The 27,775-nt window shown below is 43.7% G+C and overlaps 1 long non-coding RNA gene across 1 annotated transcript in view; it reads right to left on the bottom strand.

Annotated features, from left to right (window-relative positions):
- LOC118393381 (uncharacterized) overlaps positions 1 to 27,775 on the bottom strand; it is a 38,508-nt gene that overhangs the window by 4,415 nt on the left and 6,318 nt on the right. Inside the window, exon 2 of the long non-coding RNA XR_004827545.2 lies at positions 2,173 to 2,220. This is a non-coding gene — a long non-coding RNA (uncharacterized LOC118393381). The remainder of the gene's footprint in view (positions 1 to 2,172; positions 2,221 to 27,775) is intronic.

Genomic DNA, 27,775 nt, shown 5'->3' with positions numbered 1-27,775 from the left:
CTCTCTCAGGTACTGTGTGTTTGGACAGCTTGGAGGGCACGGGAGTCAGGACAAAGGGAGGCTCTAAAGAACCGATCCCAAAGCGAGCAGCTAGTTTCGGGGTAGGCATACCCCACTGAAGGGCAAAACTTTTTAGTGCCCCTACTCTTGGCAGTGGATAATTTATTTTGCAGTGTCAAAGTTCATTTCTTCAGTTCTACACATTTTGCCATGGGGTGAAGAGAAGGTGTTGCAGTTTTAAAGCACATTTTCTGCAATTCCTTACATTTTGCCATGATGCAAAGAAAATGTAGCAGTTTTAAATCTAATTTCCTGCAATTCTATACAGTTTGCCATGACTTATGCCATGCTCATATGATATGTGTATGAGAGTGACTAACAAAATCAATGTGGGCCCCCTGGGGGTCAGGGCCCCGGAGAACATGCCCTTCGTGCCTGGTCTGTAATTTAGTGATGATTAGGCCTACTACAAGGGTTAGACAGCTGGCTCGGCTAACTCACCTCGCAACAGAACAATAAATATAATGCACTACCAAATTTCTAAATGGCACCTTGTGTATTCTACTTTTCTAACTCTCAACAGTAGAGTTAGAAAACACGGTGTGTGGTCACCTATAGGAAGAGGCAGCTCTGGGTATAGGGAGCACAGCACAAGCCCGGGAAACTGAAGGCACACAATGGATGCCTCTTCAGCATAAATAGACGGCGATCAAATGAATCTAGCAGCAGCAGCTCAAGTACATTGCAGTGCATGGCTGTGTCCCAAATGGCACCCTCTTCCCTATCTAGTGCACTACTTTTGACCAGGGTCCAATAGGGCTCTGGTCAAAAGTGGTGCACCATATAAGGAATAGGGTGCCATTTGGGATTCAGCTCATGTCTCTGCTGGGGCTTGTTGGTGAATGGAAACAGTTATGGGGCATTGGCAGTATATGTAACCTGTCAATCTGTCTCTACAGCATCGAGAAAGATGACGTGACTAACCTATATCCTGGCCTTGATTTCAGGATAAAAACAAGTGTAAACCATGGATGTGTCACTAGTTGAACATCCCATTGTCAATGGAAACATCTGCCTGGGTATTATGATAGTTTACAAGGGACTTAGAGCTCATGCCTGGTTACTTTGTAGCACTCTCTTTATTTTTAGACTGATGCGCATTCATCTGTCAAATTATAATTGGAAAATACAGATGTCTTCTTGACAACTTCACACTATAGACTTAGTGTAATATTGGAATAGCTGCCTGTGACACTGACAATGTGCGAGTCACTCTTCTGATCCTCTGTTTAACTCAACCAAATCCCCGCCGCACAAAGACAGCAATGAATGAAAGCTTTAGTCTGGGACTGGGAGGTCTACCACCTATTGTGTGTATGTGTGTGAGATGTAACCAAAGATCTCTCTCCCTCCCCCCTCCTATACCTTGTAATTAAGTAGAATTGTTAATGGGCTTGAGAAGAATTTGCTTGTAACGTGATCCTGCAATTAGGGATTGTCTTTGCATTAATGTTGGGGGTTGGCTCCCGTCTCCACTCCCAGAGTTGGAGGAGAAAGAAGGACGCCTTTGAGAAGTTACCAGGGCTGGTCAGGCACCTGAAAGACACAGTGCTCTGAAACACACCACAGTGTGGCTTTCCCTTTCCCTCCAGGAGAGCAGGGGGTCGGCGTCAACGGACACCCGACCCCTCCCGACTAATCCTACCCAGCATCCTTTGGGGCCTCACAGGACACGTTCCCCCTTGACTGAAAACTGTTGGAACTGGGACTGACAAACTGAAGCCAGTTCAGTAGGGCCAACAGGACCACCAGTCTTAATGGCAACCAGTATTCCCTTAGCCTGGTCCCAGATGTGTTTTGACAAGACAGCACAAACAGATCTGTTACCAGGCTAGTATTCTCATAAAGAGGTTAGACTACACATGATTCATTCTTCCTCCTCCTTCTCCCAGGTGATGTGGTTGACATACCTGACACAGACACGCCCACAGTAGGTGGTATAACATCTCTGTGGGATTTCTCCAGGAAACCAGTTTTTAATTGACTCTTCCTTTTATTGAAATTCTGCATGTTTGAGCAAGCGTTGACAAGCGCTCTCTCTTTTCATTAACTGAGGGGAAAACAGGGAGGTGATTTTAGTACACAAAGAGAACATGCTGTAAAGTTACTTACTAAATGATCAAGCATAGATATCTCCCCCAGGCATGTCAGCAGCACAGCCTGGAAAAGAGACTTCATTAATTGTGTCAAGAGATTAATACTGCTTTTAATAATGTTTGCATAAAAAACTTGGCAATCATCATAGTCCTGTTTATGTAGCACACTGACTTCAGATTTTGATTGGATGAAATAACTGACAATGGCTCATTTCGTAGTGAAAACCTGGAGGACTCGCAGGGTATTAGCAAACTATCCTCTAAACGCTGGATAAATGATGTGCTACAGGCGCGGCGTAAATCACTCTCTCTAAACCAGGCAGGCCTAACACACACACACACGCATGAACCTACACACAGCGACAACGTGCAGGCGCACTAATGTCACTTCAAATGATCACTCATTTATTGTGAGGCCTAGTGCGGTTGACAGGCCGGGGTCGAGTGCTCAACATTGCAGCCAGTGAGAGAGGCCTACTCATGAATCACTGCGCACACACACACACACACACACACACAGAACCAGGAGCATATATCAAACTCTCCCTGACCCACCACACACTGGGAGCAGAGCAGTGGACATTAGAGCCCCAATACATTCACTGATCAACGTCGAGCCACTCAAAACTCACACACTCTCCTCTCTCACATGAGCTCTCACAGTAGGCTCAGAGTATGGAGTGAACTGCACACTTTAAACTCTCTTATTCCGTTTTTCTCTTAGTCCTGGTTTCGTAGCTCTGTACAGCAGCATTTAACCTCAAAGGCTTTCCTCCAATCACTAAGACCTTTATTGATGCTTGTTTATTTATTTTTTGCTCGTTTCAGTCAGTGTGCTTCAGAACACTTGTATGAGATCAATGAGGCCAGGTTGTATCATTATGAGTTCATATCTCACGGAGACCAGCGTGTTTACAGAGAGGCAAATGAAGTCCTAATGAAGTCATCACACTAAGGGGGCGTCCCAAATGGCACCCTATTCCCTTTACAGTGCACTACTTTTGTGCATTATATAGGGAATAGTGTCCCATTTGGGGCACTGCATAAGGGATCATAGGACAGGCCCAGGGCCTGCATATGTGTTCCATTCCAAACTTCCAGTCAGAGACAAATGAAACAACCAGAACCTCACTAATGATACTTTTTGGGAAAGTAAATAGATGTATTCAACATCTATATTTCTTAATCACAACGGTTTCCTGTGGAATTCTCTGCTGACAACACACTATAAAACCATAAATCAGCAACAGGGGAGAGAAGGAGAGAGAGACAGAGAGTTATTAGTAGTCATGGAAACATATTTTCCTGATTTCATCATCTTCAATGGGTTTTCACACTTTTAGTTAGTGTATCTGTGTATTCCTGAATATATGTGTGTGTGTGTGTGTGTGTGTGTGTGTGTGTGTGTGTGTGTGTGTGTGTGTGTCTGAGACACTCTCCTAATCCCCTCACTATGTGGCACTGTCTACATGGTGGCTGCAAGGCGTGTTTATTGCCGTGTCAGCTGTGCCAGGGCAGGGAGGCACACACAGAGGATCTGCCCTCATAAAGACCACTAAACCCATGGAGATATGACTAAACCCACCTCACATCGCATGGGGCTGCTGGGAAACGGCTGCAGCTGCCCATGCCGCCAAAAAGATGAATCTACACTCTATACAAAAATATAAAACGCAACATACAACAATTTCAAAGGTTTTACTAGGTTACAGTTCATAAAAGGAAATCAGTCAATTTAAATAAATAAACTTGGCCCTAATCTATGGATTTCACATGACTGGGAATACAGATATGCATTTTTTTGGTCACACATACCTTTCAAAAGAAAGTAGGTGCGTGGATCAGAATACTAGTCAGTTGTGAAGCCATTGGACGTACTGCTAAATTCCTTAAAACGACATTGGAGGTGGCTTATGGTAGAGAAATGAACATTCAATTCTCTGGCAACAGCTCTGTTGGACATTCATGCAGTCAGCATGCCAATTGCACGCTCCCTCAAAGCTTGAGACATTTGTGGCATTGTGTTGTGTGACAAAATTACACATTTTAGAGTGGCCTTTTAATTGTCCCCAGCACAAGGTGCACCTGTGTAATGATCATGCTGTTTAATCAGCTTCTTGATATGCCACATCTGTTAGGTGGATGGGATTATCTTGGCAAAGGAGAAATGCTCACTAACAGGGATGTAAACATTTGTTCACTACATTTTAGAGAAATAAGCTTTTTGTGCGTATGGAACATTTCTGGGATCTTTTATTTGAGCTCATGAAACATGGAAACAACACTTTACATGTTGCGTTTATATTTTTGTTCAATGTAGACGTGTGTGTCTGTGTACGTGTTTGGATGTTACACTTTCTTACCGGGCACATCCATGCGTCCGCGCGCACAATCTTGTGCATGTTGATGTTGTCTATCCACACCAGACGCGAGTTGCAGTTGGGATGAATTTATTGAATAACGTGTGTCAATTTATTTTGCAACGCTCGCGCACGCAATGCAGGCGGTGTGGTTTGCAAGTTAGTGTGTGTGCAGCAAGAGGGGGGCACACCTGTAGTTTGTATGTTCCCTCATTCCCCCTTGTCGTTACAAGGCAGAGTGGTCTTAATGAGTCTCTCATTCAAAACTTGTTCAAAGGGCCCCATCTGGATCCTCTCTCTCGCGTTCTCTCTCCATCTCTTTCCCCTTTCTCTCTCCTCTGTCATTCTCTCTTTTTGTCTCACTCTCTCCCATCGAGCAGAGGTCTTGACTTTCTCAGTCAAAGGGTAGGATAAAGCCAGGATTCGAGACAGGCCACACCAGTTTGTCTCTGTATTAAACATGCTCCTCAATCTGTCCCTGGCTCAGCATTCATGAGCTCATCCCTCCTTACTCCTTGACAACTGGCCCTGTCGCAGGTGAACACACACACCAACCCACAACACATACAGCCAGGTAAGATCAGTGTCTTATTGTGGCTTTCTGCCTCTTTTGTGTGAAAGGGCTGACGTTTATTAGCACAGATCTGACGGTATTGTTGCCTTGTCACGGGCATGTCTTAATAGAAGGCAGCTCATGTCAAACCCAAAGCCTGCCGCACTTGAAGCAGCACAGAGAACATGTCTTAACCCACACAGAGAGAGAGAGAGAGAGAGAGAGAGAGAGAGAGAGAGAGAGAGAGAGAGAGAGAGAGAGAGAGAGAGAGAGAGAGAGAGGCTTTTGGGAGACAGGGTTTAGCTGCTATAGAGGACTTGCTGTGTTGGGTCTGTCCGTGGGTGTGATTTCCTGGAGAGATAGTGCTTATTAGTGCCACATAGATCTTTGCTCTCCCACTGGGGGCCTCTTGTCATATTTCACAGCCACACTGGAGCTGCGGGCCAGGGCTGATGTACTGTACCCAGAGGTGCCTCTCAGCCTCCCACCGTAAAATTACTACAATCAGCAGCACACACAGACACATACCACCTCCCAGAGAGAGAGAGAGAGGAGGGGGGGAGGGGGTAGTGAGAGAGAGAGAGAGAGAGAGAGAGAGAGAGAGAAAGGTAGAGAGATGAGGGGGTTGGGGAGAAAGAGAATGGGAGAGAGGGGAGGTAGTGAGAGAGAGAGAAAGGTAGAGAGAGGGGTTAGGGAGAAAGAGAACGGGAGAGAGAATGGGGTAGTGAGAGAGAGAAAGGGAGAGAGAGGGGGGTTAGGGAGAAAGAGAACGGGAAAGAGGGGGATTAGTGAGAAGGGGGTAGTGAGAGAGAGAAAGGGAGAGAGACGGGGGGGTGGAGAGAGAGTGAAAGAGAGGGGGGAGGTAGTGAGAGAGAGAAAGGGAGAGAGACGGGGGGGTGGAGAGAGAGTGAAAGAGAGGGGGAGGTAGTGAGAGAGAGAAATGGAGAGAGAGGGAGGGATAGTGAGGAGGGAGAAAAGGAGAGAGGAGGGGTGGAGAGAGAGAGTGACAGAGAGATAAAGAGAGAGAGATAAATAGTTTCTGCTGCAGCCGGGTGGCTGGGCCTGTCAGTTTATAGGAGTGCATATTGGTCATAACCTTAATAATGGGTCCAGGATGCCCAAGCTATTTGTAACGGGGAGCGTTTACTGAGTGTGAGTGACAGAAAACCACTACACAATGTCTGGAATAAGCCTATAATCTGGAGTATCAAATTCAACATGGTTCTAAATGCCCAGGCAGCCTTCAATGGTCCTCTTTGTTGGGGCTGGAGGTAAAGACACTAATTTGCATGTCATGATAAATGTTGTTTACACTGGGTGTACAGCGACTGAAGTGGCAAGTAAGCGCAGAGGAAATGATAGATACACATTGAGCCGCTGTAAATGTTAGCCAGACTCGTATATGTACACTTACACACCCCATAGATACACAGTCGGACAAATGCAGACACCCATACGCACACAAAGACATCGATGCAGACAAATATGCAGAGCAGCAGACACACATACAAGCACGTACACACAGACACACACACGCACACACAGTATCCATTTTATTTTTCTCCTCATGATTAATAACCACTTGTTTTTCATTTCATTGTCCGTGGCCACCATTAATTATCCCAGCCTTTCATATCGTCAGCCCATTTTGCCACTCCGTCAGCGTTCGCCTTACACACAGTTTATTTTCCAACTATAGATACACGTAATAGTTATACAGAGACTCTCTAGTTACTGAGTGGTTCTCTATGGGTCAGGCTGAGCTAGGTCTGACCTGTTCCACTCTCTCACTCTCTGCCGCATGAGAAATGATGCATCCTCTAACCAGGCAGGCTGCAAGGAGTTACCCAGCCCTGGCTCACCCTGTCCCAGACCCATTTCAAGGAGCTCTGGGTGATTTTTCTTTCTCCTGAGGAGGAGGGCGGCGAGGGGGTGAAGGGAGTGAGAAACGATTTAAGGCAGAAAACAGGCTGTGGGTCACTGGCATCGCACAGTGGCTCAGTCACTCAGCTCAGGGATGAAGGAGGGGTGGGGGGGTGGGGGGGACTGGGTCACCCTCTCCTACTCTTCCTGGACCATGGCCCCCCTGGGGTTGCCAGCTCAAACAAAGCCCCTCAATTCAAAGCGTGGCTGGGCAGTGTGTGTTTGTTTTATAGTGCCAGGTAATGTCATTTAGGAAGCATGCAGCGTTTACAATGCATACCATAGCGGGCCGTGGCCCCTGCATGCCACCGTTTCCCAGAAGGCATTGTGGGGGGCTTTGATGTGCCCTAGCGGCTCTTCTCTGTCATAGTCGCCACTGAACCGTGGTGTGAATGAGACACTTACACAACGTGACGCTCCCGTCTCGAACCGTCACTCCGAAGCAGAGTCGTGTTAGAGCATCCCTGTGTGGTAGCAGCAATAATATTGGCCTTTCCTGTTTCCCACAGAGTGTAACTGTCTGGCTGAGATGGTGTGGGGGCCTGCCGGGCGCTTGCTTTCTCATGCTCTGCCAGCCGACCCGGCTACTGCGGAACTACCGATAAATCTGCTTCAGGGTAAACACACCAACCGACTGACCGTACAAACCAACGAGCCCCCCAAAAACCTTGCTCCGCTCAGGAGTCTGCCCCTTACATCAGTGGAGGCTCCTCAGAGGAGGAAAGGGAGGACCATCCCCCTCTGTGAAAAGTCATAATAATAAAAATTGTGAAACATAAAACTATACTAAATATATTCACATCACCAAATAATTTATTAAAACAGACTGTTTCGCAATGAATGTCTACAGTAGCCTCAACAGAACTAGGGTAGCACCGTGGTGTAGCCAGAGGACAGCTAGTTTCCGTCCTCCTTTGGGCACATTGACTTCAATACAAAACCTAGGAGGCTCATGGTTATCACCCCTTTCCGTAGACTTACAAAGTAATTATGAAAACTTCCGGAGGACGTCCTCAACCCCTTCAGAGCTCTTGCAGCATGAACTGACATGTTATCCACCCAATCAAAAGATCTGGTAATGAATCTTGTAGTGAAAGTATAAGCTACAGCTAGCTAGCACTACACTGCAGTGCATAAAATGTGCTGAGTAGTTAAGTCAAAGAGAGAAAGACAATAGTTGAAAAGTTTTAAATTAATTAAAAAATGCAGAAGCAAGAGAGAGAGTTAGCTATATTTCCTTGCATTGTTTTTTACTTTCACTTACTTAGTTAGCGAATGGAGCTAGCTAGTTTAGCATACTCAAACACCCAGCTCAAACATAGAGGGATGCTATGTTAGCTAGCAGGCTATGGCTATGCAACACTGGAACTCTTCCAAGTCAAAGTAAGCCGGTGTAACTGCTAAACTGCTTGCTGACTATACACTGTACTGCATGAATGTAGCAGGTTTACTAACACTTTCTATTAGCTCTGTTGACTATGACGTTAGCTATTACGGTGATAACAATGTAGGCTGTGTGTAGAGGTTAGCAGTTATGATATGAAGGTTTGGCTTAGAAAGTTTTTTTTGCCTGGTCACAGACAACTAATGTGTTGTGCACTGAAGTCCACAAGGGAAGGGAAAAGGTGAGAGGAGGAGAGTGTGTAGCTGCGAGAAGAAATGATAAAATGAGTAAAGTGATCATGCTGTTTGTATGTGACTGCAATGAAAGTGACCTATGTGTGATCAGGGGTGTATTCATTCCGCCGATTCAGTTGAAAAACATTTCTTAAATGGAAGCAAGAGTTACAAAACGGGGATAAACATACCTGAATTTGTCTAATAGAAACTCTCATTTGCAACTGCTGGACTACGGATTACACCACAGATCAGATAGATGCAGGCAAGAGTGTGCAAGGCGGTATTGAATGTGTCAATGTCACCTTGACTACTCACATTTTTCTCTCAACCTGTACATTGTAAACTTTAATTCATTGGCTTGACTGTAGCAACCTCATGATGGGTATAGGGAAAATTCAAGTACCATGTAGTAGCCAAAACCTATCTATGTTACATTGAGCTGGGTGAATGGAATATGAATCATAGTCATCCAACATGCTGTAATAAAAATAAGGCTATGCTTCTAAAATAAATAATAGTCCTCCCTCATCTTAAAACGGCACTGACCGCCACTGCCTTAGATCCACCTATGGATGTGGAATGTGGAAGAGTTTGTGGTTCATGGGTTAGCTTATAGGGGTAAAGGAGGGACAGTCACTTGATGCAGGTTGTGATGTGTTTCAACAATAAACAACAGCAAGTAACAACTATTTAAAAATACAATTGGATGGAACTGTTGCAGTTGTGGTTATGATCATAAGCCTACGCAGGGTCATCAAGGCCACTGAGGAAGACTGAGGCTATGGAAGGATATTACATATGATACATTAATGATGTTCTATTAATCCTACCAAAAACAATGTTCCTGATACAATTCACCAACACAGAGCAGCGTTTCAGACAGACACCGCTGTGGTTCTCACAGGGTCCTGAAGATTAATAGCCGTAGCCAGCTATCTCTCAGTGGGCTGACTTAAAGTGTCCCTGGGGTCTAATTCCAGGAAGGGAGCAGGCGGGACACAGAGACAGAGACAGAGACAGAGACAGAGACAGACACAGAGACATTGACAGAGACATTGACACAGACACAGACAGAGACAGAGACAGAGACAGAGACAGAGACAGAGACAGAGACAGAGACACAGACAGAGACACAGACAGAGACACAGACAGAGACACAGACAGAGACAGAGACACAGACAGAGACACAGACAGAGACACAGACAGAGACACAGACACAGACACAGACACAGACAAAGAGAGAGACAGAGACAGAGACAGAGACAGAGACAGACAGACAGACAGACAGACAGACAGACAGACAGACAGACAGACAGACAGACAGACAGACAGACAGACAGACAGACAGACAGACAGACAGAGAGAGAGAGAGAGAGAGAGAGAGAGAGAGAGAGAGAAAGAAAGAAAGAAAGAAAGAAAGAAAGAAAGAAAGAAAGAAAGAAAGAAAGAAAGAAAGAAAGAAAGGAGATTTAACTGTAATAGTGAAGGTGTTAACTTGGCAGTAGAGAGCCTAAACAGTTTATTTACCTTTCAGCTTCCCTATCAAATCTAAAATTGTCAAGCAGACAACCAAAGAAAATTAATAACAATGACAAATTGTTTGATGAAGAAAGCAAAAACCTAAGAAGGAAATTGAGAAACCTGTCCAACAAAAAACAGAGACCCAGAAAACCTGTGCCTACGCCTTCACTATGGTCAATCACTTAAACAATAAAGAAATACACTACGGAAAAAGAAGGAACAGTGAAGGCATAGAGTTAACACAAAGAGTTATCTATCCAAAACGAAGATATGAATAAACCACTTCTCTAATCTTTTTGTCTCCATAATAAAGAACAAACAGCAATAACATATACATGATCAATTACAAATCTTAGAATGAGCTATTAAACACTAACAAAACTCACTGGATTCTACAGGACAACTACAGGACAACAAACAAACACTCCAACCCAAAAAGGGCAGTGGTGTTGATGGAATCCTAAATTAAATGACAAAATACCACAAAACCAACTGACTATACATAAACTCTTTAACATCATCCTCAGCTCTGGCATCTTCCCCAATATTTGGAACCAAAGAGTGATCACCCCAATCCACAAAATTGGAGACAAATTTGACCCCAATATCTAGCGTGGGATATGCGTCAACAGCAACCTTGTGAAAATCCTCTGCATTTTCATTAACAGCAGACTTTTACATTTCCTCAGTGAAAACAATGTACTGACCAAATGTCCAATTGGATTTGAACTAAATTACCGTACGACAGACCACGTATTCACCCTGCACACCCTAATTGACAAAAAACAAAAAAACTAAGGCAAAGTATTCTCATGCTTTGCTGATTTCAAAAAAGTTTTTGACTCAATTTGGCATGAAGGTCTGCTATACAATTTGATGGAAAGCGTTATTGGGGGAAAAACACACAACATTATAAAACACATGTACACAAACTACAAGTGGGAGGTTAAAATTGGTTAAAAAAAACACACATTTCTTTCCACCGGGCCATGGGGTGAGACAGGGATGCAGCTTGAGCCGCACCCTCTTCAGCATATATATCAACAAATTGGCAATGGCACTAGAACAGTCTGCCTCACCCTACTAGAATCTGAAGTCAAATGTCTACTGTTTGCAGATGATCTGGTGCTTCTGTCCCAAACCAAGGAGGGCCGACAGAGGCACCTACATATTCTGGACAGATTTTGTCAGACCTGGGCCCTGACAGTAAATCTCAGTAAGACAAAAATAATGATGTTCCAAAAAAGGTCAAGTTGCCAGGACCACAAATAGAAACTCCATCTAGACACCGTTGCCCTAGAGCACACAAAACAATAAACAGTACATACCTCAGTCTAAAAATCTGCATCAGATGTAACTTCTACAAAGCTGTGAATGATCTGAAGGGCCTTCTACGCCATCAAAATAAATGTAAAATTCAACATTCCAGCTAGGATCTAGCAAAAATTATTTAAATTAGTTATCGTACCCATTGCCCTTTATGGTTGTGAGGTCTGGGGTCTGCTCACCAACCAAGAATTCACAAAAATGACCAAACACCAAATTGACACTCCGCGTGCAGAATTCTGCAAAAACATCCTCCATGTACAACATAAAATCTGACCACGACTCCATTTAGTTGCTCCCAGCCTATAGACAGAAACTAAAACAGGAAACGCCCGTGCTCAGGTCTGTTCAACGCTGGTCCGACCAATCAGATTCCACGCTTCAAGATTGCTTCGATCACGTGGACTGGGATATGTTCCACATAGCGTCAGACAATAACATTGATGAATACGCTGATTCGGTGAGCGAGTTTATTAGCAAGTGCATCGGTGATGTTGTACCCACAGCGACTATTAAAACCTTCCCCAACCAGAAACTGTGGATTGATGGCAGCATTCACGCAAAACTGAAAGCGCAAAACTACTCAGGCCCTGAAGATAGGATATGCATATAATTGGTAGATGTGGATAGAAAACACTCTAAAGTTTCCAAAACTGTTAGAATAGTGTCTGTGAGTATAACATAACTGATTTGTTAGGTGAAAGGCTGAGAAAAATCCATCCAGGAAGTAGGATTTATTTTTGTTTTGTAGTTTTCTATTCAATGTCATTACAGTATCTTACAGTGACTTAGGACTCAACTTGCAGTTCCTATGCCTTCTACTAGATGTCAAAAGTCTTTAGAAATTGTTTCAGGTTTGTATTCTGAAAATGTTGGCGTAAGAGCAGTCTGAATGATTGGGCCCTGCAGTGTCACAGAGCTTTTTCATGTCCACGACCGAGAGAGTGCCTTTCTTGTTTACCTTCTTTTTTTTACCCCTTTTTCTCCCCAATTTCGTGGTGTCCAATTGTTGTAGTAGCTACTATCTTGTCTCATCGCTACAACTCCCATACGGGCTCGGGAGAGATGAAGGTTGAAAGTCATGCGTCCTCCGATACACAACCCAACCAAGCCGCACTGCTTCTTAACACAGTGCGCATCCAACCCGGAAGCCAGCCGCACCAATGTGTCGGAGGAAACACCGTGCACCAGGCAACCTTGGTTAGCGCGCACTGCGCCCGGCCCGCCACAGGAGTCGCTGGTGCGCGATGAGACAAGGACATCCCTACCGACCAAGCCCTCCCTAACCCGGACGACGCAAGGCCAATTGTGTGTCGCCCCATGGACCTCCCGGTCGCGGCCGGTTATGACAGAGACTGGGCACGAACCCAGAGTCTCTGATGGCACAGCTGGCGCTGCAGTACAGCGCCCTTAACCACTGCGCCACCCGGGAGGCCTTGTTTACCTTTTATATTGACGACGTTATTGTCTGGTTGAAATATTATCGATTATTTAGGCTAAAAACAACCTGAGGATTGAATATAAACATCGTTTGACATGTTTCTATGAACTTTACGGATACAATTTGGATTTTTTTGTCTGCCTGTTGTGACTGCGTTTGAGCCTGTGGATTACTGAAGAGAACACGCGAACAAGGTTTTTGGATAAATAAATGTGGTTCCACTTCATGATTGTGTCCCACTTGTTGTTGATTCTTCACAAAAAAATACAGTTTTATATCTTTATGTTTGAAGCCTGAAATGTGGCAAAAGGTCGCAAAGTTCAAGGGGGCCGAATACTTTCGCAAGGCACTGTATATACTGTACTCTATACCATCTACTGCATCTTGCCTATGCCGTTCGGCCATCGCTCATCCATATATTTTTATGTACATATTCTTATTAATTCCTTTACACTTGTGTGTATGAGGTAGTTGTTGTGAAATGTTTCGATTACTTGTTCGATATTACTGCATGGCCGGAACTAGAAGCACAAGCATTTTGCTACACTCGCATTAACATCTGCTAACCATGTGTATGTGACCAATAAAATGTGATTTAATTTGAAAATTGAGGAAAGCTTTGACTATGTACAGTGAGTAGTGAGCATAGCCTTGCTATTGAGAAAGGCCGCCGTAGACAGACCTGGCTCTCGTGAGAAGACAGGCTGTGTGCACACTGGACAACAAAACGAGATGGAAACTGAGCTGCACTTTATAACCTCCTGCCAAATAAACTCCCGTATCTATTAGGTGAAATAACACAGTGTGCCATCACAGCAGCAAGATTTGTGACCTGTGGCCACAAGGGAAACCAGTGAAGAACAAACACCAATGTAAATACAACGCATATTTATGTTTATTTATTTTCCCTTTTGTACTTTAACTGTTTGCACATCGTTACAGCACTGTATATAGACATAATGACATTTGACAATTCTCTATTCCTTTTAAACTTTTGTGATTGTAATGTTTCCTGTTAATTTCTGATTGTTTATTTCATATTAACTAATTCGTATTAACTAATTCACTTGCTTTGGCAAAGTAAACTTGTTTCCCATGCCGATAAAGCCCTTAATTGAATTGAAAGAGTGAAGAGAGAGAGAGAGAGAGAGAGAGAGAGAGAGAGAGAGAGAGAGAGAGAGAGAGAGAGAGAGAGAGAGAGAGAGAGAGAGAGAGAGAGAGAGAGAGAGAGAGAGACAGAGAAAAGAAAACAGAGGGAGACCTCCCCTCTAACACAAAGCGGCAGCCTGCCTTTCTCATACTGCCGCATAGGCCCTAGCTGTCTGGGTCTGGGTCTCCCTCTCCTCTCAATCTCCCTCCCCCTCTCTCTCTCCATCCCCGCCACACATTCCTCCAGCACCCAGGATTATTATTGGAGGACATTTATAGGGCCATTTATTTCACTGGATTTGAATGACATCGGTTCTGGTTGAGTGGGCCTAGCGCAAACTCCCGGGCCATGTGGGCCAGGGAAAACAGAGCAGGGGATAAATCAAGACAGAGAGGAGGAGAGAAAAAAGAGACTTTTTATATTGTTGCCCTTCAATGCAGGTCTGAGCAGTTGTATTGCTCAATAACATATTGTGTATGCGTAAAAATGTAACAGCACATGCTGTCGCCTTTTATTATCTTTTTTATTATTATTATTATTATTATTATTATTATTACTCTCTTGCTCTCTCTCTCTCTGCAGACGCATCCGCATGCCACTGGGCCCCAGATCACTCGGTTGCCTGTCTGCATTGCACACAGGAATGTGTGAAGTTAAAGAAAGGAAGCATATTACACAGCAAGGAGAGGGCCAAGCCCTAGAGGAATGGGGGGTCACAAGACAAAAGTCGGAAGCCAATTTACAGGAATATCACCTCGAAGCACTGAGGCAGGCAGTGAGATGAAGGGTCCTGCACAGCTGCATGGGCCAGGAGCGCTTCCCAGTCCCCTCTACAAACCTGAGGAATCCAGCTCTCTAATGTAACCTCCTCTAACCCCCCCATCTCCATTTAATACACACAAACCCCACAGGTGTCAGGGGCTGCTAATCATAGAGCAGAAGGGCAGAGAAGAGCACAAGGGGTGTGTCTGTGTCTGCCTGTCTGTGTGTATCTACAGTAGGTCTCTGTACGAGGAGGGGCTGCTATAGTAGAGAAAGGATATGGTATTGATGAACCAAGTGGAGTCTAGCTAGTAGCAAGTGGATCACCCACTCGCTGCATCCACTATCCATGCCCCACTCAGCAGGGGGAGCTATACTGCTAAACTGATAACACTATTCAGTTCACAGGGATGTCTGACTGAGTGGGTCTGAGTGTCTTGAGTTCAGACATGTGCAAATCCCTTGTGTAGGCTGCACCAGCTGCAGCTGCAGTGTGTCAGCCAAGGCACTGACATATTGTCATTGTGCTTCAGGCCAGACTGTTTCACCACCACAGCATTGCAGGCGGCAGCCAGCCAAACATGGGAAGGTGTGACTGCTGGGGAGGGAGGGCTGATCGGAAGTGTCTGGTCTGGTCCCTCCCATCTGAGGCCCTGGGTAGGCTGGGGGTGATTACTGTCTCTTGGCCCTGATAGAGGCCCCTGTGGTGGGTAGGGAATGACTATGAGCCTCAGTAAGGGAGGAAGGTGTATTAGTGTTTGTAAAGGGCATTGCCACAGTTTGGGTGTTTTTAGGATTATAGAAAGGGTTCGGGCTGACATACAGGTATTTAGGACTGTAGGTTGGAGAAGCTGCGGGTGGGGGATGCATGAGTAGGGGCTGGTGGAATGGCTGTAAGGAGCTGGGGCTGAGACTGAGGACGAACGGGACTTCCCTGGGCAGAGGAGAGGAGGCGGCCTGGAATGTCCCTCTCCCTGAGGGGAGTTCACCACGCACACCTGGGCTCTCTAGGTAAAACAGCAGATACCAGGGACACATCGGGGGGAGGGGGAGCAGAGAGGAGCTTCTAGAAATGTACAGTATAATTCAGCTGTTAAATAAGTACTGAAGTAAGCGTGTACAGTATTATACTGAGTTAATAATTTCCTTCTGTACACCACACCATGTGGAAATAAATGTGGAATGGTCCGACTGAATGACACTTTGGATACCTTAGCATCTATTCTTATGTAGGACACTTTTATGCGTGCATGTTATCCTCCATGTAATATTGACCCCTTTCCAGTTGGAAACCCTCCTGAGGTAACCTGAGTCTTGTTTGCACTGCACATCCCAACACAAACACCCCCTGTCCTCCCCATCCAGGCTTTGCCGAGACTCTTCTGCATGGCTCTGTGCAGCTGCAGATGTGCTAGTGCCGGGAACTCCATGGCCAGTGAGTGACACTGACGGCTGTCCCGGGAGGAGGGTGTGGAGGATAAGGGTGGTGGTGGGGGGTGGGGGGGCCGATAATCCCCATCACCAATAATGACCCTTCTTCAAAGCAAACATCCCCCACCCCCAAACCCCGCCCCTTCTCTGCCTCCCCCCTATCCAAATCACAGCGGCCCTTCAGATCCCTGCGTGTGTGTGTGTGTGTGTGTGTGTGTGTGTGTGTGTGTGTGTGTGTGTGTGTGTGTGTGTGTGTGTGTGTGTGTGTGTGTGTGTGTGTGTGTGTGTGTGTGTGTGTGTGTGTGTGTGTGTGTGTGTGTGTGTGTGTGTGTGTGTGTGTGTGTTAATGTGTGTGCACATTCGTGCATGAGTGCGTGTGTGTGTGTGTGTGTGTGTGTGTGTATGTGCATGCTCCCACAAAGACTATCTGCTAGGCTTGCAGCCCGGTATCTGTGGTTGCCTTAGAGAGAAACAGCCCCAAAACATTTCAGGAGACGCACTCATTTGAGGTCTGGGGGTTTCTCTGTTTGGGGTCCAGGATAAGCCTATCAGACACCAGCCATTTCAGACCCTTCACTGCTGAACACAAATCTGCGCACACACATACACACGAACGCATGCACTCATGCGCACACATGAGCACACACACACACACACACACACACACACACACACACACACACACACACACACACACACACACACACACACTTACAGAGGGAAGTGTGCGTAGCTCACACGCCCACAGCTCAACAACACTTTGTCCAAGGGTCAGTAAGTGGGAAAACATGGAGTCAGCCGTTCTCACCATTCAACGCTGAAACAACAAACAGCGGGAATCCCAATGGGACAACTTTATTTACACGTTTATGTATCGAGGACCAAAAGCAACTTATTGTTGGCTATCAAAATAATTAATCATGTTTACTGCCTTGGCAGGAAATATCAAATATTACAACAGCCTAATACACAGCATATAACAAATAATACACAATATTAGCACATTTCAGGCACCTTGTTTAAATGTGACTGTAGATTAGCATATCATGGTGGCTATCCTTTCCTCAGGACCCTTGAGACATTAACTTATGTGAAGTATTTCTTCCTAAAAGGTCTACTCATGTCTGCTCTGATTCCCTGGTCCTCAGCCCTCCAAGACTACAGTTTAGACTAGAGGCTAGGCTTCAACACCTCGGAGGCCCACTACCCTCCACTCCACAGCCCTGAGAGCACAGTGTATCAGTGTCAGACCCCTGTGGCCTGACGACCTGATACTCTGACCCAGCGCTCCTGTCAAGTGAGACCCACTGAGAGCATTCCTGCTGTGGGAGTCGAGGGGCTGGTCAGTGGCGATGTTGGGGGACTGGTGGGGGAACAGCAGAGCCGAGACCACCACCCACCGTGCATTCCACGGTCGCTGATCCTCTGGAAGGCTTGCCATTAGCTAATTTGCATCAGTAAACAGGCGAGTGGCTTCCTCAAAGGCCCATCGACAATGAGGCATGACGCGGGAATACCTCTCAACGTGTGTGTGTGTGCGTGTGGGGGGATAGAGGTGTGTGTACGTGTATGTTTCTTCTCCCATCTCGAGGTGCCAGGTGCTCTTACACTCCAACACCACATAGGGGAGCTACAGCTTTTTACAAGTCAGACAGACAGACAGACAGACAGACAGACAGACAGACAGACAGACAGACAGACAGACAGACAGACAGACAGACAGACAGACAGAATCAGATCTGTCCAGCACTACACTGCAATCCAACAAACCAGAGTTTGGAACATGCATTTGCAGGAAAGATTCAAATGTTCACTCTCCATGATATGTGACATGTCCTCATTGTGCCATTGAAGAGGTTATTAATATGAATATGGGTGAAATCACATAATTTCACCAATAATACTCATGAGGAGGACACAAAACCTAAATGACTTTTATAAACCACACCAATACAATTCATACTGAACTTGATTTTATGATTTTATGTACTGCACTAGATTTTATGTAGGCCTACTTTTAATGTAACATGTCCTTGAGTGTTCTGAAAGGAATCTGCCAAATAAAAGGTATTATTATTCATATTATTATTATTATTACTACTATATGCATACAGTCACTACCAGGAAACTCATCTTCATTTCAAGGTTACATTTAAATATTGGTGTAAATATAGTTATGGGGGCATGTTTTCATTGAACAATACAAAAGTTAAATACACAAAAATATATCCCTAACATTTACTGATATATAAACTGCTCACAGATCCAAACGGATCTACAAGAGTTGTTTAAAAAAAAAAGGAATAGGAAAATATATGTTTTTTTGAAAACATGTTAGTCACTTAGTCCAACACAGCTCTGTAGCTATGACAATGACGTAAGAGAAAGGCATTCTGCGTGCTACGACATGTAATAAATATCATTACATTCATTCTGGGCCATGCCAACCTCTGAGACACATTGGATGAATGAAGACAAATGAACTGAGAAATCCAAACATACATTTTTTTTCCTCAAATGAATTACTGTGTTTTGCCTATTCTTCTGTAGCCATGATTGAGAAGGATTTGTTGTTTTCTGAGGGTCTCTGTTTGTTTGTCATAGATCCCACCGATACTTTTACAGGGTATTTGTGGGTAAAGAGGGATGTGGGCTCCTGAAATATAGGTGAAGGAGCTGAAAATAGGGCGCAAACACTATTTTTAAAGGGTAGAACACACACATGACTCGAGTTGAGCACAACACTATCATTCCCCCGCTCAATACCTAAATACATGTTTTATTCAAGCTTTTCTGTTGTCCAACAGGAGTTTTCTAGAGGGCCCTATCAGGTATTTTGTTATTAGAGCAACACGATGAGAAGTTGAGAGAATTCATTTTAGTTCAGAGTTCACACATTTAATATTTATGATCAATGAATCAGAATTCATGTGTTTCAAATGAATAAAACATGAATATTTAAATATTTGCAGGATAGCTAATAAGATCTAAATCGATTGTTTTCTCTATGTATCATTCATCAAATGAAGGTTTGGAAAGGTTTTTTTTTAAATCGAAGCCTATATGGAAATATGTATGTATGGAACATGAATAGTTTCCATACCAAGATCTTACAGAGAAACACACAATATGGGCCTATTATACCACAGTAAAATAAATATATATATAGTCATGTGTGTGTGTGTATATATCATACATAGGTTACTAATATCTGAAAGTACATTTCCAATTTAGATTAAATTAATTAATGTACCTTTATTTAACTAGGCATGTCAGTTAAGAACAAATTATTATTTACAATCGTATTGCTGCTAAATGCTAAATGACTTAAATGTAAATGTAAATGTATTGTCGCCCTTCAATGCCATACCAGGACGATGCTGGGCCAATTGTGCGCCACCCTATGGGACCCCCAATCACGGCCGGCTGTGATACAGCCTGAAATGGAACCAGGCTGTCTGTAGTGACGCCTCCAGCACTGAGATGCCTTAGACCACTGCACCACTCTGCAATATTTGATGTTATGTAAATTCTGTAATCGCAGAGCTTTTGTAATCCTCTTCATTCATTTTGGGACGGGTCACAAGTAATTCTCTTTTTCATGTGGTTTCAACCAAAATCTCTAACATTAGTCATCTTTGTAGTGAGTTTAAAAATGTTTTTTTTAAATGTATGACACAAAGGTAAATTAATTGATTCCATTTAATAACATAATACATAACCTCATCCCTAAAATGATGAAGTGAATGCATAATTAGAAGAAAGGAATGATTCCAATATATGATAAATGTGATTGAAAATTACCCAAGGAATTGTAGTGTGCCGAAATAACATTAGTGTTGCACTTCCTATAGATCCCATTTCTGTTTTGATGAGACTAATGAATGACAAATATAGTAAATTAGCATTATTGATCAATTATGGATAGATTTAAAATTGTGTTCTCATACAAAATGTATTTATAAAAGTGATGAAAAATATTGAACGTAAAGTTAAATAAATTCATGAATCATGTTTTCTAAATAATGAAATATTGCTTTATAAATGTATTGAATATATTTTAAATTGTAATCTTTATTTACTTTCCACAAAATCAACAGCCAATTTTTATACAGAAACTGAATTTTGGGGCGTTTGTAAAATCGAAGAGACGAGCTGAGGAAACCTTTTCATTAGAAACAGGACATGTAATCTGGAATCTTTGTTTTCCTTCTGGGCTCAAATGTTCCTCGCTTCCACGACAACGGGTGAACGGATGCAAATGGAGGAAATGTTTGGCATCACGAACACAACAGTACTGCTTGTGTTAGAACTAGGAGCCATGCAGCCATGTGGTCTGCCTCTGCCTTCCTAACCAAGGTTGTATCCCAAATGGCATCCTACTTTTGGGCCCTCCCTGGTCAAAAGTAGTGCACTATAAAAGGGAATTGGGTGCCATTAGGGAGATCAACCAGGCCACGAAGTGCCCCCCTAATCTGACACAGACCCCTAGACCCCCCCTCCTGACTAGAGTTTTCTAGAACTGTCCGGTCAGGGGTGAGAGAGTGTCAGTTTAGCTCCCCCAGCGAACACAAGTCAACATGCCATAATCCTCCCATCACCTGATGTTACACTGCACCCGGCCTGCAATTAGCCAGCCGGCCTAAGCCACCCACACCCCACTGAGATATAGGGCTACGGCTGGAGCTGGGTCTGGGCATGAAGCTCTGGGCCCCTATTCATAAAGCGTCTTAGAGTAGGAGTGCTGATATAGGATCAGTTTTGCCTTTCTGATTATAATGAATTGACAGGGGACCTGATCTTAGATCAGCACTCCTAATCCGAGATGCTTTCTGAAATCGGCCCTTAGTTAGAGACCCATGGCACTGGGTGGGTATGGAGCTCTGAGATGGAGCTGCTGGTGTTACAGGCAGGTTTCCATGGCTCTGTGCCGACCGGCCCGGGCCTGGCTGCATGGCCCCTCATCTCTCACTATCACCACGCTGGTGGGGAAGAGATCAAAACAAACACGTGGTGGCGGGCACGGCCTGAGATGATGAATGACTGTAATCAGTATCAGGCGACTCACACTGCTCTCCCATTGGCAGAGCTTGGCGAGCTGAGGTTTGACGGATTCCCTGAGCCGCAGAGTGACAGGCTACACACAGTGGGATCTGTGACCTGGATCACCATCCGAGACTAGAGAGGTAACAGATCAGAGCAAGGCTCCGGCTACTTAACATAAAATACCCACCTTCTTTACTGTGGAGCTGTCCACAGATATATGGTGCCGAGCCTCTGAATGCAAGCAGTTGTAAAGGGAAAATGTCAGAGGGAGAAATGGGAAACGTACCAGTTTAAGCAGATGTTTTGGTGATGGTGGTGGGCGCCGGCCCTGAAACAAATTGATGGGTTAGGGAAGGGAATTCCTGGGGCTTCGGAATCGAACTGGCCCCCATTCTCCACATTGTTTAGGGACCATGTGATTTCCCGCCCTTCATCTGGGGAAGGCAGCAGAAGAGGAGCACAGGAAGCAGCAATCTCTCTCTCGCCTCGACCCAACCTTCCCGAAACAGCCGTTACTCATAAACAAAAAGACATATTGTAGCTAATTTTCCTGTCTGCTCTCAACTCCACAGTGTGTTACCGACGTGGGTGTGGGGGCGTTGTGTAGTGTGGGTATCAGCATTGCAGAGGCTGGATCTCTACGCCTATGATCCCCAATTTCACTGTCTGGGCTCTGTGTGGGGTGCAGGGGTGGGGATTCCCCAAATGGACATGTTATCCATTTCCTGCTCTTGGTGAGTCGAGATCTGGTCCCACAGTCACAGACCGAAACGGCACGTTAAACTCCCACAAAAAAAACATCCAGTGTTTCGCATTCACTGGGTTTCGAGCGGTCATCATGTAAACCTCCCTGTGGTAGGGCCGTTCCTCTGGACAACCTATGGGGCCGGGCGGTGGGCCGGAGGATGGAGAGAAGGAGGAACCGGTGATTGGGTTCCAGCTCCTGAAAGGTGCATTTAGAGACTGGACTGATGTAAAAGGAAGTAGTCACTCAGCTACATTCAGGAACGCAGCGGAACAGGATTTAGCAACCGCACTGAGTTGGACATGACACCATTTAAACAGCATTATTAATCGCTGCTGCAGGGGCTCCTAAGGAAGAAAACACCATGGTGATAAATGATACACACACTCAACATGGGCCTGTCTGTAATGGCCTTTGACTGGGGTCTGTGCAGACAAGGCTCTGGTTCAAGTTGATGAAAGTAAAGGCCATGAGTAGTGAGGACTGAACATGCAGCAGGCCGCGGAGGCATGGGGCTATAAGGGAGAGGGGGGTTGGGGTGAGCTCCTATAGTGTCTAAGACCCCCTCTGCCAGAAACAACATCAGGCCTTCTCATATTCAAATAAATACTGAGCGAAGGGGGTAGCAGGGATGGGCAGGGAGAGGGGGACCGAGGGGGGGTGACAGGGGGAGTAAGATGGCTTCTCTACTACATTAAAGCCTATTTAGGCTCATGGGGCTAGCTGAGAAGAAGAAAGCAGGCAGTGACAGATTTATAATGAGCACAGACCTTGCCCTTGCATTTAATACCAGGCTTAAGTCGTATTAGAGACACACAAAAAAAAACAGATCCTGTTCAGCTCAGCACAGGTCATGAGGAAGAAAGGCCTTAATTAATTTGGGAGATCACCGAGGGCCCAGCTCCATATCATCGGTTCTTTGTGGCAGGAATGCAAGCTATTTACGGGAAGTTCAATTGGAGGCAGGGAGAGGAGAGGTGCTGACGTCCCGGCCGCTTCCCCACAGATAGGAAAAGGATACTTTTCAAAAGCTAAAAGCTTCCCAGTTTTAAAACAAAGGTGGGGGGGAAGAGAAGAAGTGATTTTGAAAAGGGATCGGTTCTACCCTCCTCTCCTCCAGACATTCCAGGCTGTTTCTGCACTCCTCTTCTCGCTCTCTTTCTTTCTCTCTCTGAGAAATCTGCTTAAGCACCGCACAATGACATTCATAAAGACTAAACTCAGTACTACCTTTTCTCTGAACACATGCATCGGCAAACATGAGAGGCCTATCAATGAGGGGTTAATGGCTGCCACTCAGTCTGCCTCTGCCCCAATTGTTCTACCTCAGGCTGTGCCTTGGGGTTGGCAGGCAGGGCTGCATCAGAGCTGAGGTGAGATGCATAGGGACTGGTGAGAGCACTGGGCTGGCTGGTCAGGCTGTTCAGACGTGTTGAAGGGCACAGTTGGCAGCTGTCAGGCCTATATTTGTTAACTCTGTAAAGACATGTGGAGAGAAGACCATCCTTCCCAAAATAAACAAACCGGGTTGGCACACATCTTCGAAAGAAAGAAAGAAAGAAAGAAAGAAAGAAAGAAAGAAAGAAAGAAAGAAAGAAAGAAAGAAAGAAAGAAAGAAAGAAAGAAAGAAAGAAAGAAAGAAAGAAAGAAAGAAAGAAAGAAAGAAAGAAAGAAAGAAAGAAAGAAAGAAAGAAAGAAAGAAAGAAAGAAAGAAAGAAAGAAAGAAAGAAAGAAAGAAAGAAAGAAAGAAAGGAAGAAATAGCCAGGTTGAGGAAGCAGGTAGAGGAAGTGATTTGGTCTAAGAGGATGTACTTTAAATGATACTGTGGTGCTTTTACCGGGGTCTTGATGGCTTAATGTCATCAAGGTTGGTTGAACTCACTAAGACGACATCGTTAGCTTTCAGTCATCATGCAGCTTCTTTTCTTTTTTTTAAATGGAGGTATGAAAATACAAAACAATTGTTTTATGGCTCAATTTATTCATAGTAGTTCACTGTAGTAGTATTATTTTTGACATTTTGATTGTAAAAGACAAGCAATGTCTGTGATTCATATTCCCCACTACTACACAAACACATCACTGTGTACTATAACCAGACTAACACAGATGAAGAGAGAGGGGTGTATTAGCTCTTCATGTGAGCATGTGTGTTGACTTCTTACATAACCTGTATGGACTGTACAAAGCATTATTCATGGAAACATACATTCAAGAATACAGGCCTTATGTTTGGGTCAATTCCTGTATCCAGTAAATGGAGATATATACACCAGGAGGTTCTTTCATCATGGCCTCAACACTTCTCACTTCTTCATCCACAAAGCACCTGCTCTTTCCATCCTGCCAGATTCAAACTCAACCGACAGCACGTGTCAACCTGTGAGTGTGAGAATAATTTTACCTGACACACCAGCCAAACCTATTAACAAATATTAAAAGAAGTATTAAACACTCAGACTCAATTAGCAAAAGTTTAACAAAATAAATCAAATAAAAAACATATTATCCTATCACATTGCTCTCCACAAATGAGCAATCACTAGTTAAAAATCGTGCTGTGATTCGTGATTAGAAAGTTGGGTTATCAGTGTGTTGGAATTTGCCCTGGTCTGGACACCATTTTGTTCGTGTCCATTGTGTTTTTATGGCCATCCATGTCCGTTTTCAAAGATGACCAAACTCAAAAGGGTTGAACAGGAAAGGTAGATTTTCAAGCCAACAAGGAAACGTGTTGCACTGTAAATTGTCCATAAGCTATTCATTCCTTTTATGTGTTCAACTTTTGTCACATGTTCGGTCACATGCCATTTTCATTTAATCGCAAAAATATTCCAACAATTTACCAATCACAAATATACGATATTAAGTCTTCACCCAAGGGATAAAAAAGCGTCTCTCAGAAGAATCAATTCACATCTTGCATGGAATTTAAAATAAAGTGCAGAGCAGTCAAAGTGCCTTTGAAACAGATTATCCCTGACGGGTCTACAGTGACACGAAGCACCTGTGTGGCTGGTCATCATGGTCCCATGCTGTACTGTGTCCACTGGTAAGGTTATCCTCACATATAGATTCAAAAACACCTGTTGGGCGGCTTCTAGTACAAGACTAGAAAGCAACTCGCTCTTTACGGCTTTTGTGTCTGCAAGTTTCCTGGCAACTAAAGGCAGGGGTTATGTAAGCTACCATTTTAGTTCGTTATCGAATTCGTGCTCATTTGTCAAATGAATAGGCCTACTTTTCTGATAAGAGGGTGTGGGGGGGGGGTACTATCCTTATGTATCGCGTGTGACAATATAAATTCAGCGCATATGTAGCATAATCTTGATGGGAAATTATTCGTATTTCACCACACAAAAACAACTTGTCACATCACAAAAATGAATGATGCATGTCGTTTCGAATGATTCGATATCTCAGTTTACGCCGCTGGTTATTTACTATTGTGATATCTGAATCGAATTCTGAACAAATAGCTTATGAACTAACGTAAATGAAAATCGAATAATTGTGGTAATTTAAAGCTCATATTGATCGACCGAAATAACGGAAACATTATCCAAATTTGTTTGCTGATGGCTGGGTAACGAAATTCTAAATTAATCATCCCATCATACGATTTTAATCGATTTCAGAGAGTAGTCCGCCACATTGGTTTATTAACGAAGAAGCCAATCATTTCTTACAGTCAAATATTTTTGAGTAATGAGTAGCCTAAAGCAGATTGCACCGATTGTCAGGTGGCATGTAAATCCTAACCTCGATAATGTTGTATTGTATCTATCAATGCGTGTATAAAGACATCAAACAAAGAGGTCCATGAGAAAGAGGTTATGAGAAAGAGGTCCATTTTCCCATTTGGAACCAGTAGCAGAAATGCCTTTACATGAAACAGAATGGGCAACGAATTCAAATCTGGTGCTATTATTAATTCAACGTTGAAATTAGTTTGTATGTAAACCCATATCGATCACATCCCTCGAATTAAAATCGTACAGGGGTCAATAATTTGATAGACAATAATGACCAGTGGACCTATTTAGACAATTAAACAAATAACGTTTTGTATATTGATGGCTTTTTATTAAACTGGTTATATGTGCACTATTGGCTGTTAATTAATTACTTCTAAATGTTCGTGGAAAGACGGGACACCTCGACCAGGTTGGGCAGCAGCTATTCAGCAAGTCAACTGTCAGCGGGCAACTAGCTGACTTCCTCTCTGTCTAATTCCAAGATTTAGACCAATATTTACATAAGATATACTTTTATGTATGGAGCGCGCCGGGTCAGTCCCAACAGTTTCAGTCACGCTGCATGAATGTTAGAATTATTGTTTTATGATCCTTGGACACCACTTGATTTATCGTCTGTTAATTGATCTAAAGTCCTCATTAACATCGAACCTTTTGCCTCGGCGGTTATGCAGATATATAAAATAGTTACTGGACAGTCGTTGAAGATGCATTATGGTCCAAAATGTATTTTTAAATTCAATAGAACCAGATTCTAAAAAGCAAACACAAAATAAACGCTCACGTGGTGTGTTCTAGAATTAGTCAATGATTTTCATAGTCATGGATCAGTTAACCCCAAACTGCAATCGAGTCGTGTATTGAGTCAAGCATTGCCCAAGTGTCTAAACCTAATCCACATCGCACCTAGACGTTTGATAACACACAAAGATAGCAGAGAACATGCCTAAACCGATACCGTGTGCCCTAAGTTATTTAATGAGGCATGGACTGGGGCTCTTGTTTTAGCGATATATCATGTAACCACAACAGAGGACTATTTAGCACATCGCTTTGGACCACACAGGACTTAGCAAATATATCAACAGGAGACTACGGCACCGTCAAACTTTTGACAGCGGCAAAAACAACATGCGCAACGGTGTCAACAAACAGCGATAAGAATGAATAGACCTATAATAATCACATCAACAACATTAATAGACTAATTACTTCGAATCTGGTAGACTATAGGCCTACTCATAAATTATGTTTTAAGATCTAATAAAAAATCAACTCTATACCAGGCTACATAACCTATGCCTCTTTTGTTTCCAGAGACGTATACATACAACACAACAATACATCAGCCCTATGGGTAAACGGAAATGATAAACAAGCGATGATTAGCGAAATAAATTAGGTCTACATTGCGCAAGACATGCATAACGCACAATAACAGTTGAATATAAATATTACTAGGACCAGCATAAATTACGTATCTTAAAGAGACACAGAAGGACAGACACTGGACCATTTTACATACATGGGAGAAAGTAGTGATAAGAGGTTCTAAGACAAGAGAGAAATACGTGTTGACAGCGTTTTTCGTCCATGTTGTGGCTCAGGTTTATTCACTTCATCCTCACCAAATAGGCTATGCTATCTGTTCAGAGAACGGGACAACTCGCCAAATATATTCATGTAATATTTATTTTGAGATAATAGGCTAATAAAAACAAGTCATGTAAGCCTGTGTCTAAATCTTTCAACTGGATATTATTAGAGTTGTCTATATTCCAACTACGAGTGTTCAAAATAAATATAGGCTATATCCCTACACAAAACTCATACAATTCAAAAGCCCATATGCTGGTAGGCTACACAATATAATGTGTTCCAAAACTGTGCATATCCTAATTTTAAATTCCTAATGTACAATCATTGCGAGAGCTCGGGACTATAACGTTCTATCTGCATGTTCCTCAAAATGTAGTTATGGAC

The sequence above is a fragment of the Oncorhynchus keta genome, chromosome 14, assembly GCF_023373465.1.
Source record: "Oncorhynchus keta strain PuntledgeMale-10-30-2019 chromosome 14, Oket_V2, whole genome shotgun sequence".
Classification (NCBI taxonomy): domain Eukaryota; kingdom Metazoa; phylum Chordata; class Actinopteri; order Salmoniformes; family Salmonidae; genus Oncorhynchus; species Oncorhynchus keta.
Note: the sequence above shows the minus strand (reverse complement) of the source record. Positions and strands in the feature narration are given on the sequence as shown.